The following is a 9,283-nucleotide window of genomic DNA, read 5'->3' as shown; positions in this document are numbered from 1 at the left end:
AAAAGGGAAATCTACTGGGATTGCCTTGTGGCAAGAAACGTCTCCTGAAGACAGTAGCTGCAAATCTAAAGTGATACTAGATTTTCTTTAGCCACATTTAGCTTTTCTACTGTAGACCAGAAATGGGTCAATTTTTGGTTTTAACTAGGGTTGAGTTGTTGTTGTTGTTGTTTTCCGATGAGTAAAATAACAAAAATATGAATAAGTGATTTGAAATACCCATCATATTGAAGGTATGTTCAAGAGAGAGATGAGATCCTGGGAGGGTCAAAGGGCCATTACAGTGAAGGCACTATAGTTAAATTGAGGTCAGAGTGTGGCATTCTTGGGATTGGATTATAAAGGTGTTGCATTTTTTGATAACAGTGAGGTCAAATTTGAGCAAGTACCAGAATCACATGGAGAGTTATTAAACAGGAATTTCTGGGCCTCACCTCATGTTTCCTGATTCAATAGGTCAATGTGAGGTCTGAGAATTTTTATTTCTAACAAGTTCCCAGGTGATCATGAGGCTGAGCTTTGAAAATCACTGCTCTGGTGTATGAGTGCAATAAATGAACGACTGAGATAAGTTGAAGAACATTATCATTAAAATACATGGGCTCAAGAATCTCAGAAGTCAGAATGTAGGAAGAATCATCTATTTGGATATAGGAAATGTCCAAGAGAAGGAACAGGAGGTCCAGGAGCTGAAGCATTGGGAAATGAAGAAAATGGCTGCCATAGGGAGGGGAGTTTGGTGGTAAAGTCTGACAACAAGAAATTCAAATTTGGATGTTTTAATGAAGGGAGAGTGAAGGCTGGAGTGCTCTATAAAAGGTTGGGCAGGTTGTGCCCTGTACATCTGTAGGAGTGCCATCTACATCATGATCCTGGGGATAAGAATGGTCTGCCTATCAACAAGAATGGTCTGCCTGTCAACTTCGATGAAAAACATGAAAAAAATAAACTTCTTAAGAGTCTTCTTAGATTCCAGCTATAGGGGCTAGATATAATTTCTGCCTCAAAAGAAGATGTTTGGGCCTGTTTAAAATTGTGAGGGTCTTAAAAATCTTTTCCTTGGGGTAACCAATGCAGGAAAAAAACCCCACAATAATCACGTATAGCCTTCCCTATACACATTCATCCCTGTGCCCAAAAGGGAATTAGTTCTGACATCCAAAGTCATTAAAGTAAGGTCCTCAAAGTTCAAAGAATATCATAAATATCTCCCAATAAAAAATTAAACAAAAGAAAGAGATATTTTGATATTTGCTATTAATGTAAACAAAGTCTGTTTCATGGTCCTGTGAGGCAGGGGTCATAGCAGCTCAGAAGTATTAAGTCTGCTGCCCTGTCCCTGCTTTCTTCATTCGTTCTTCCAGCATGTCCTTTTCTTCCCTTTAGTATTTTTTTCCTGCTGATTGTATGTGTATCTTTTTAAGTAATCCTTACATTCAACTTGGGGCTCGAACTCACAACCTCAAGATCAAGAGTCGCATGCTCTACCCACTAAGCCAGACAGGCTCGCTCTATCTATCTATCTATCTATCTATCTATCTATCTATCATCTATCTATCTATCTATCATCTATCTAATCTCTTTTGGCCAAACATCATCATCCATTAAATCAAATTGACAAATGCCCAACTCTTACTGATTTTCTGGATCACTCTGATAGAGGACAAGAGAAGTTGAGCAAGCATGCAGGATAGGATGGGTCCATCCCTTTGCTGAGGTTACATGTGTCCAGTGTGGGTCCAAAGTCCCCAGTGAGTTTGCTTCTTTCCATGGGCATGGTATTACCTGCTGGAGGATCTGGTTCTCCCAAGTATGTAAGTAGTATCTGATGATAGCCTAGAATTGGCAAGTAAAATGAAAGTTTAATTTTTGGAATTTAAAAATCCTGCCTTTACTTTCAGGCTTATATTTTAGTACCAGCTAACAACAAAACAAAGAAGTGACTTTACAAGGAGAGTTTCAATGGGCTGGGTGGATAATGCCCTCAGAACACAGGTGCACTGCAATTATTTTCAGATGGCCATGAAGATCCAAATTAATGTGTAATTTCCTCAGATGAGCTGAAATTAAAAAAAAAAGGATCAGAGCATGAAGAAAGCAATTGGGTTTAAACTAAGCTTAGAAAAGGTTTTTATTTAAGAGAATCACTTTAGGTTTAAGTTTGCCTCTTGCTTTATTTTTGTTTTCTTGTTTTTTGTTTTTGTCCTGGTATTGTATTTGAGGTTCTTAAAGAAAAATTATGTGTCTTAATATTTTCCTTAGAGTATTTGAGATATCTTAATTATGTTTGGAGCATGTTTTTATGAAGATGGAAATATGCCCATTCTGCAACAGCAATGCGTAAATAATTGCAAAGATTATGTGTGAATGGTGATAAAAAGAGTAATTTACTTTTCATGGTTCTTCTTAAAAAATACTATTGAGGTATAAATACATACAATACAGTGCATGGATCTTAAGTGCTCATGCTGAGGGATTTTGACAATTGTATATGAAGAAATAATAATTACCGAAAAGATTTTCATCACCACAGAAAATCCAATTGTACCTCTTTATGACCAATATCCACCTACCTTGTCTGAATGGCACTACTTCCTGAATTTTAATTTATACAAGAACTTTGTCTATTTTTGAAAGTCAAATAGAGATGACCATGGATATGTATTTTGCTGTGTGTGTGTGTGTGTGTGTGTGACTGCATGAGAATGTTTGTGTCTTTTTTTCCTCTATGTAATGTTTAGGATTTAATCTATGTATAATGGTTTTAAGATTCATTCATGCTGTGCCTGTATTATTAATTCATATTAATATTAATTTCCTTGTATTAATTATTGTATTAATAATTGTATTAATAATTCATTTCCTTTTTTTACTAAATAATATTCCATGGTATGGATAGATCACAGCTTGTTTATCCATTTATATGTTTATGGGCATTTTGGTTGTTTTCACATTTGGGCTCATAAATAAAATGGTTATTAATATTCATGTATAAATCTTGGCATGGACACAATACTCAACTTTTCTTAGATCCAGAATTCAAGAATGGCTGGATGATACATTAGTTCTACAGTTAATCTATTAAGAAACTATGAGACCATTTTCTTAAGTGGCTGAACAATTTTACATTCTCAGAAGAGCAGTATTTGTGAGTTTCAGTTTCTCTACATCCTTGCCAACATTTGGTATGGTTAGTATTTTAAATTTTAGCTATTCTAATTGATTTGTGGTGGTAGCTCATTGTGGTCTTAAATTTTCATTTTTTTTTTCTTAAAGATTTTATTTATTTATTTGACAGCGAGAGAGAGAGAGATCACAAGTAGGCAGAGAGGCAGGCAGAGAGAGAGAGAGGGAAGCAGGCTCCCTGCCGAACAGAGAGCCCGATGTGGGGCTCGATCCCAGGACCCTGAGATCATGACCTGAGCCGAAGGCAGCGGCTTTAACCCACTGAGCCACCCAGGCGCCCAAATTTTCATTTTCTTAATGAATAATAATGTTCACTATCTTTTCATGTCCTTATCTGTGAAGTGTCTGTTCAAATCTTTTACTCATTTTTGAAACTGGGTTAGTTATTTTCTTATTATTGAGTCTTGAGAATTATTTTCATATTCTTTTTTTTTAAAAAAATATTTTATTTATTTATTTGACAGCGAGTGAGGTCACAAGTAGGCAGAGAGGCAGGCAGAGAGAGAGGGAGAAACAGGCTCCCCACTGAACAGAGAGCCCGATGCGGGGCTCGATCCCAGGACCCTGAGATCATGACCTGAGCCGAAGGCAGAGGCTTAAACCACTGAGCCACCCAGGCGCCCCTATTTTCATATTCTTAATACAAGTCCTTTTTCAGATATATGATTTATAAATTTTTCTTCCTAGTGTATGACTTGTCTTTTAATTCCCTTTACACTGTTGTTTGAAGAACAGAAATATCATTTTTTTAAAAGATTTTCATTTATTTATTTGACACAGAGATAGCACAAGTAGGCAGAGAGGCAGGCAGAGGGAGAGGGAGAAGCAGGTTCTCTGCTGAGCAGGGAGACCCATGTGGCACTCGATCCTAGGACCCTGGGATCATGACTTGAGCTGAAGGCAGCTGCTTAACTGACTGAGCCACCTAGGTATCCAGAAACATTGATGTTGAGGCCCAATTTATCAGTTGATAGTTTTGTAGATTATGCTTTTGGTTAAATCTAAGACATCTTTTTTTTCTTGTTAGAATCTTTTATTTCTTTTTAAAATTTCACATTCAGAAATCATGATGGAGAGAAATTTTCTTTGTGTATAAAAATCTAAATCTAGGCATAATGTTCTTTTCTGGTGGTTTTATTATCTAATGGTACTTAGTTAGGAGTCTCTCTGTGTGAATGATGCTACAGAATTCATCTAAGATGTGGTCCACAATGAGCAAATTTAAGAAATGATTATCATAGTTAAGTAGTGGTTGCTTTTGATGTTGAGGATTTTATTTATTTTTTATTGTTTTTTATTATGTTATGTTTGTCACCATACAGTATGCCATTTTTTTTTGATGTAGTGTCCTATGATTCATTGTTTACATATAACACCCAGTGCTCCATGCAATATGTGTTCTCCTTAATACCCATCACTGAGCCAACCCATCTCCCCACACCTCTCTTCTCTAAAACCCTCAGTTTGTTTTTCAGAGTCCACAGTCTCTCATGGTTCATCTCCCCCTCTGATTTCTCCCCTTTGTTTTTCCCTTCCTTCTCATAATGTCCTCCATGCTATTTCTTATGTACCACAAATAAGTGAAACTGTATGATAATTGACTTTCTCTTCTTGACTTATTTCACTCAGCAAAATCTCCTCCAGTCCCATCCATGTTGATCCAAAAGTTGGGTATTCATCGTTTCTGATGGCTGCGTAATATTCCATTGTATATATGGACCACATCTTCTTTATCCATTTGTCTGTTGAAGGGCATCTCAGCTCTTTCCACAGTTTAGCTATTGTCGACATTATTGTTATGGACATTGGGGTGCATTTAGTGTTTCTTTTCACTACGTCCGTATCTTTGGGATATATACCCAGTAGTGTAATTGCAGGGTCATAGGGTAGCTCTATTTTTAATTTTTTGAGGAACCCCCACACTGTTTTCCAAAGTAGCTGCACCGACTTGCATTCTCACCAACAATGTAAGAGGGTTTTACTTTCTCCACATCCTCTCCAAATTTGTGGTTTTTTACCTCATTAATTTTTGCCATTCTAACTGGTGTAAGGTGGTATCTCAATGTGGTTTTGATTTGAATTTCCCTGATGGCTAATGATGATGAACATTTTTTCATGCGTCTGTGAGCCATTTGTATGTCTTCCTTGAAGAAGTGTCTGGAATAGTGTGGAGGATATTAGGAGAAGGAAGAGAAAAATGAAGGGGGGGAATTGGAGTGGGAGATGAACCATGAGAGACTATGGACTCCAGGAAACAAACAGGGTTTTAGAAGGGAGGGGGTGGGGGGAATGGGTGAGCCTGGTGCTGGGTATTAAGGAGGCACAGATTGCATGGAGCACTGTGTGTTATGTATAAACAACGAATCATGGAACACTACATCAAAAACTAATGATGTACTGTATGGTGACTAATATAACGTAATAAGAAAAGAAATCAAGAGTTAGACACTTAACCGACTGAGCCACCCAGGTGCCCCCTGAATTACCTATTTTTAAGTACTATACATTTGAATGATTTTTAAAGATATAAGCTCTAGGGGTGCCTGGGTGTCTCAGTGAGTTAAACCTCTGCCTTCAGCTCAGGTCATGATCTCAGGGTCCTGGGATCAAGCCCTGCATTGGGCTCTCTGCTCAGCGGGGAGCCTGCTTCCCCCCTCTCTCTGCCTATCTCTCTGCCTACTTGTGATCTTTCTCTCTGTCAAATAAATAAATAAAATCTTAAAAAAAAAAAAGATATAAGCTCTATGTTCATTCACATAGGGCTTCCTTTTATTCTCCTGCACTTTAAATAAAAATTTTATTTGTACCTTTTAAAGAATAAGTGATTGGTTAATATAGACATAGGATTTCAATTATTAATAAACTGATAAATTTATCCATTTATTTTATGCTACTTTGCTCATATATTAAATGTTGAAAAAAGAGAAAAGATAATATATGGCTTATATAGTCATCCACCAACATTTACTGGAAATTAAAAAGAAAAAGGACAGTTGTTTTCTTCTTTCATGTTGGGAAAATTCTGAGTAAAAGCTATAATAATAACAAGTTAGTGAAAATTAAAGAGGAGAAAAGACAAAATTTCTTAGAATGGTGAAAGAATATTTTCTAAATCCTTAGAGTTAAACCCTACTTTATTATAGAATTGAAATTGTCATTTTAAATTCTAATCAGTGGAATTTTCAAATTGATTCAAGTTGCATTAACTGAGCAAAAAGTAAGTCTTGTATAAAATGATAAGAATCCTTTCCATAGCAAAAATGTTTTTATTTGTTGTGCAGAGTTTAGAGATGAGGAGGTAAGAATATTAGGAAATAAGGTAATGACTATCTGACCATAGAAGTTGATAAGACCAGAACATTATTTTTAAAAGTCTCTCTGAGGTCTAAATACAGTGCATTTTCTTCCAGTTATGAGATTCCACTTAGCACAAAGAATATGATGTTATATGAATAAAATTGAAGCCCATTTAAATTATTTGGCTAGTAGCTGAAATTTATGTAGAATTTGTTCTGTTTGGTTATGGTAGAGATTGTAGTACTGCTCCTAGTAATTGTTGCCCTCTTTATAAGATTGTATATTCTTATCCTTTGTTGTAGGAACCACAGTGTCCTGTATGCTATGCCTCCCCTTCCTACTGAGTCAGGCTTTTTACTGGGTTGCATAAGCTAATGAAATGTGGATGGAAGTGAACGATGGGAGGAGAAACAACAGGAGGTTGTACAATTCATCCACTGCTCTTTTTTTCTCTTCACCCATGGTTAGAGTTACTGCTACCTTATTGCCTCAGTCCACTGAATTATTATTTAGAAATGTAGCACCTAGAATTTTATTTGAGTATAATCTGAACACTTAGACACTATGACTGGAATCATTCTTTTACAATTTTAATATATGTGTGAAAACTGATCATGAGTTGACAATTATTCAGTGAAATGAGGTTATTAGGGCAAAGTTTAAGATATTCTAATAAAGACACTGTCAAATTATAGTGACTTGAAAAGAGAAAAAAGTTTTCAATTCCCCATGTAACCATCTGTCTAGTTTAGTCTGGTTGAGAAACCGTGCTCCCTGAAGTCATTAAGGGACTCCATCCATTTTATTTTTCCATACACTGGGTCACAGTCCTTTTCTATGTGATTGAAGTTGGGCATTGATTTATCTATATTTATAGCTCATAATAATGGGAAAGAGAAGAGGACTTGGGCATGGCATTTGCTTTCAAATAAATAATTCGGAATTTGTACACAGGTGAGTCTCACTCATATTCCATTGCAAAGGAAGCTGAAAAAGTCTTGAGAAGGTTCCCATGATTCTAGTCAAAATTAAAGGAAGTAACTATTATCATGAGAAAGAAGTGAGCTGATTAAGTGAGACAGTGATCCTTACCTCACAATCTAAGATGGTCATCCAAATCATTGGGCCTCCCCATAGATTGCTTTTTTCAGAATTCTTGAGTTGAAAGGGCCCTAGATGCTGTTACATTCAGACTTCTGAGAGAAATAAATACCTCTCTTAATTTTTAGTTTTCTGAGAGCAGATAATTTAGAGCTCTTCTCAGTTCCTTACTTTGGTACCCTGGGACACTAAACTATGAAGTTCTTCACAATGCCTGGCACATAGAAGATCCTTGATTGAAAACAATATTAAATGAATGCACAATATATTTATTAGGCTTTTAGGACAACATTGGTTAGTTAGAAATATTCAACAAATGTTTGTTGAATATAGAACGAATGGCTAATGAAGTAAAATTTTAATTATTATGTATAAACAGATTACCCATTGAAAATGGTGAACTGTGTACTTGGATTAATTTTTCTGCCTCTGGAGACTTAATACAAATGATAATAAAAGGATAAAAATCAAGCATTATTCTAGAAAAAAAACTTGCTGGGGCAAACTGAAGCAAACAAGATATTTCAAAGAAAATTCTTGGATGATGAAATATAGAACATGTAGCTTATGTTACATATTTCAGAACAGCCATAGACTCAAACACTCTCAGAGAAAGATGCAGCCAGCAAGGAATGCAGCTGTCAGAGGCTGCAGGGATGAAGAGACATGGGAATGAGAAGGTAGTGGGAATGTAGGGAATAATTTAAAATCTGTATATAGATGAATCAGTTCTATCCAAACCCCTTTCCAAAGGGAAAAATATTTTTTTTTTCCAACTGTGCAATTCACTCTCCCAAAGTCTAGTTTTTATTAAAGAAATCGAATCAACTTTATGGCAGGTGTGGGGAGAGATGATGCCTCAAAACTTCCACACTTTGTCACCTAAGCCCTCAGAATGGAGAGCCCCTGCCTCAAAGATGTGAAGAGCCTGCAAGTCCAAGAGCCCCACAATACACATGGAAAAGACATGAAGATATCATCACAGGAATTAAAAAAAACATGTTATGCTGAGTGAAATAAGTCAAGCAGAGAGAATCAATTATCATATGATTTCACTTACTTGTGGAGGATAAGGAATAGCATGGAGGACATTAGTAGAAGGAAGGGAAAAGTGAATTGGGGGAAATCAGAGGGGGAGATGAACCATGAGAGACTATGGACTCTGAGAAATAAACTGAGGGTTTTGGAGCGGAGAGGGGTGGGTGGATGGGTGAGCCTGGTGGTGGGTATTAAGGAAGGCACATACTGCATGGAGCACTGGGTGTGGTGCATAAACAATGAATCTTGGAACACTGAAAAAATAAAATAAAATGAAATAAAGTAAAATAAAATAAAAAAGTAAAAGTGGTTGACTATTGTAAATGGATTAAATATCCAGAAGGAACTATTATTTCAACAATGAACTGAATTGTGTCCCTACCTCAAATTCATATGTTGAAGATCTAAACCCCAATGTGATTGTATCTAGATATCGCATCTTGAACAGATGATTAAGGGTAATGAGGTCATAGGGTGGATCCCTAATCTGGTAAGATGGTGGCCTATAATAAGAGGGAGAGTCCCACCTACTACATGACCTACCGGCCCCCCCACCTCCACCAATTCTATCTTGGCTATGTGAAGACACAGTAAGAAGATGGTCATCTGCAAGCCAGGAAGAAGGCTCTTACAGAACCCATCCATGCTGGCAATCTGATCC

General features: G+C 36.6%; 1 long non-coding RNA gene across 1 annotated transcript; it reads left to right on the top strand.

The window, feature by feature from the left end:
* Nucleotides 1-1,766: 1,766 nt before the first annotated feature.
* Nucleotides 1,767-8,591, top strand: LOC123950951. The gene is made up of 3 exons (XR_006820319.1): nucleotides 1,767-1,814; nucleotides 6,786-6,903; nucleotides 8,424-8,591. It is a non-coding gene; the product is annotated as an uncharacterized LOC123950951 (long non-coding RNA).
* The last annotated feature ends 692 nt before the right edge of the window (nucleotides 8,592-9,283 follow it).

This window comes from Meles meles, chromosome 9 (assembly GCF_922984935.1).
Source record: "Meles meles chromosome 9, mMelMel3.1 paternal haplotype, whole genome shotgun sequence".
NCBI classification, from domain to species: domain Eukaryota; kingdom Metazoa; phylum Chordata; class Mammalia; order Carnivora; family Mustelidae; genus Meles; species Meles meles.
The sequence above is the reverse complement of the archived record's forward strand: the minus strand, read 5'-3'. Positions and strand labels throughout refer to the sequence as shown.